This window comes from Nicotiana attenuata, chromosome 1 (genome assembly GCF_001879085.1).
Source record: "Nicotiana attenuata strain UT chromosome 1, NIATTr2, whole genome shotgun sequence".
In the NCBI taxonomy this organism is placed as follows: Eukaryota; Viridiplantae; Streptophyta; class Magnoliopsida; order Solanales; family Solanaceae; genus Nicotiana; species Nicotiana attenuata.
The window spans coordinates 61053118-61056903 of record NC_031989.1 but is presented as its reverse complement, the minus strand read 5'-3'; positions in this window follow the sequence as shown (position 1 = coordinate 61056903).

Here is a 3786-nt window from a genome sequence, read left to right as displayed (position 1 = left end):
CAGGTACCAAATGGCTTTAAATGCTAATGACCCTCTTGGAAATGTGCTTGCGGGGGAGGAGGTTGATGAAACTGGAGAGGATGAGGTGCCTCTTGTACCTCCCGGACCACGACGAGGCTGCCAGGCCAATGCTAATGATAATGTTCCAGACCCTCCTCCGCCACCTCCAAGAGTGGCTCCTAGAGTATTACCGAACCAGGGATATGCAAGTGCTATTGTCCCACCCAGAATCCGGGCGGGCAATTTTTAGATAACTAATGTGATGTTGACCTTACTTGAGCAGCGTGGGTATTTCACGGGCGCTGCGGATCAAAATGCCTACAAACATCTAAAAGGGTTCATGGATACATGTTGGGGTAGCAAGCAGACGAATGTGTCCGAAGATGCTCTTAGGTTGAGACTTTTCCCGTTCTCACTCCGGGGAAAGGCATTAGATTGGCGTAGAGAGGGAGACTCCCCAACCATTCCATCACAACTTGGAATGAGTTGGCGGATAAGTTTATTGATAAACTCTTCTCACCCGAGCATATGGCGGCAGTTCGAGATGTGATATTGGCTTTCAAGAAGGAACCCACGGAGCCTTTGCATGAGATTTGGGAGCGGTTTAGAACAATGGTGAAAGAATGCCCAAACAACGATATGAGCGAGGTGATGATTCAACAAACCTTCTATCGGGGCATCAATACTACAAATAAATGCGTAGTCGATCAATTGGTCGGGGGTAATTTCATGAAGTTGCCTTATGACGAACCTTGCGAGATTCTTGATGAGATGGCGGATACATCCTCCGCATGTCAAAGTAGAGCGAATGTTCCCCAAGGTGACCCCACGGTCATCCATTTGCACAAGGAATTACACGACCATAGGCAAGCTATAGCGGAGTTGACAACTACTATGAATCAATTGGCTAAGGCACAGTTGCAACAAGTCCAAAACCCTCGCCAAGTGAATGCTATGGAAGGTGTTAGTATGCTTACCAACAAGAGAAGGAAAAGAAGGCAACAAAACCAAGGGAATTTTGAGCAATTTGGTGATGATTGTGATGGGTTTCAAAATGATGGCTATGATGAGCAAAATGAAGAGGTACAATATTGTTAACAACATAAGGCAATAGAGGGCAACACTTCAAACCAACAACAATGGCGACCCCAAGGAAATTGGGGCAATCAACAACAAGGTGGTGGTAATTGAACAATAACAACCAGAAGGCGATAATTGGGGGAACAACAATCAAGCAACCAAGGGAATTGGAATGTAATAACAACAATTGGAACAACAAATGGTCAAGGAGGGTGGAACAACAATGGAAACCAAAGCAACCGGGGCAAGGCTTTCAAAGGCCCCGAATGTCCAACAACCGAACAAACCCCCTCCCGTTTCAATCTCAGGATCTAGTTCTATTGGGTAATGAAATATGGGAAGAAAGAATGATGTTTCGAACAAATGATGAAGAAGAACCAAGATTTCGATCAACCGCGTACGAATGCCTCAAAATTGGCTTTCCGGGCCAAATACCTCTAGTCCGGGAACTTGGAGGTGCAATCATAGGGCCATCGAATCTGGTCATACGAGAGTCGATGAATACTCATACCTCCACTCATTACGATACTCTAAACCAGGAGTTTGATAACGCGCCCGTCAGGAACACACGTGGAAGACGGTGAGGGACCAAATTCATTGTGATGGACTAGTGGTACTAGTTTTACTAGAATTACAAAAACTAGAGTATCGAGGCCATGAGAGGTTGTTACTTAGATATGAGAACTATCAATAGGTCCAAAGAAGCACCTCAGAGAAAAATATTCAGCGAGACGAAATAAAGTGGTTAAGGTGTTATTGGTACTGGACATCCACAATGTGCTATGAGACATATGACATGAGCCCGATATGAGATCTTCGGCAAACATAAATATGATCCCATAACTTTTTAGGTTGAATTCTTCTATGCTTCTGTATCACCTGTATATCTTAATTGAACACGAGTGCCTGGCGGTTAGAGTATATATGAGGCAGTCCGGATCCACGGAACGGCAAGCACTACGAGCTCTGATCGTGAAGGTGCAGCTGACATTCTATGATGGAAGGCTCGACAGGTGGTGTGGAAATACGCATCATAACCAGTTATGCTTCAGTGATAACCCCGTCTCCGCGGAGAACACTCCAATTCTATATGCACCGTGAATCCTACCCGAAAACCAGATGCCCGAGCCGGTGGTTGCCCAAAGCCCAAGGCACCTTTGCGTAGGACCACCGTACCGCCATATCCTTCAAACGCCTCAAAGCCAAGGCAGAAAATTGAGGAATCAATTCACAAAAAAGTTCATTGACAATGATGAAGAAGCTTATCCATCAGACGTGCCTTGGGGAGCTTTGGAGCAAAGATATGCCCATTAGGTTATGGCTAAATTTCATCTGAAAAGTTTTGTAACAAAGAGAAAAGATCATGAATCGACTGTGAGAACTATCAAGAAGGCCCACCAAAGTTAGTGCCAGATAAGACTATTCAATATGCGCCCACAAAATTAGAAGGGACCCGGTATAGCTTCACTATCCCTCATGCACTGCAATTGGTAGTGCTTAGACTTAGTTATCCTAAAGTTTTATTGATCTTGGGCAAAGCAATCTATATTTAATTGCTCTTTCCAGTTTTCAAACTCTAGGTATTGTGGCCACCAAGGCCAACTTCCATTGAGATTACAAGCACTGGAAATAGATCAATGTATGAGGACCCTTTGGGTATAGTGTACGAATGCGCTAGTCGCTGGTGGACAAATTTTATCCTGGCCAGCGGACTTGTGATGTTTGGATCTGTCGGGTCGACTATGAGGGTTCCCGATCATAATTAGTGAGACCTCCTTGCAACGGGGAAGCATGGTTGATGTGAAGCGGTGGAGTGATACGTAACTTCCGGAAGTGGGGGATGGAGAAGGTCGTCTGTCCATGTTTTGTCAAAAGTCCTTGATGTCAACCCAATAGCACCGAGTTTGCTCATTTGTGGACATTGTTCACAGCTGGGATCTGTTGGTGATGACACAAGTTCTAATGATTTAACGATATGCGAGGATTCCCTTGAGGCCCGCTGTAAATGCTATTTAAAATTCTTTGATGACAATGGTGATGTAAAGCAGAGTGGAGGATGTGTCAATTGCTTCTACATGGGTATGGCTCTTATTCCTATGAGTCGATAGGGAAATTTGTCTTTGGATCTTGAAAAGTCGGGTAAAACTCCTCACCAACAACCATCAATTGAGAGCACACCAGTGTTGGAGTTAGAAAGCCACCCTTTCCTCCACGCCTCAGGTATGAATTTCTTGGGCTCTAATTCAACTTTTACCAGTTATTCTGTTTTCTTCTGGCCTTACTAACACCCATGCAGGTTGAAGGCCACTGTCGATGTGTATGGTCGCTTCAAAATGGCGAAAGAAAGAGCAATTTGGATGGTGACTCTTGCCGATATTCGGGGAATAAGCCCCGCCACTTGCAATTGCGCACTAGGCATCCTGATTTTTCGCGTATAGATGGACTCGCCAAACCTAGGTCCTCCTTGGGAAGCGATTCTCACTATCTCATTAGAGAGTGCCTTCATATGGATGAATCTTATTCACAAGTTCAAATGCAAGTACACATCAAATGTGCGATTGGTCGAAACATAGAGAAGTGCACTTACAAAGGCTAAGTTCGGACATAGAATTGCTTCCAATTATGCCCGTAAGGTGTGCCTAACTCCTAGCAATATTTCTACTCAGAAGGTCTAGCTCACAAATGCGAATGTCACATTCGTACACA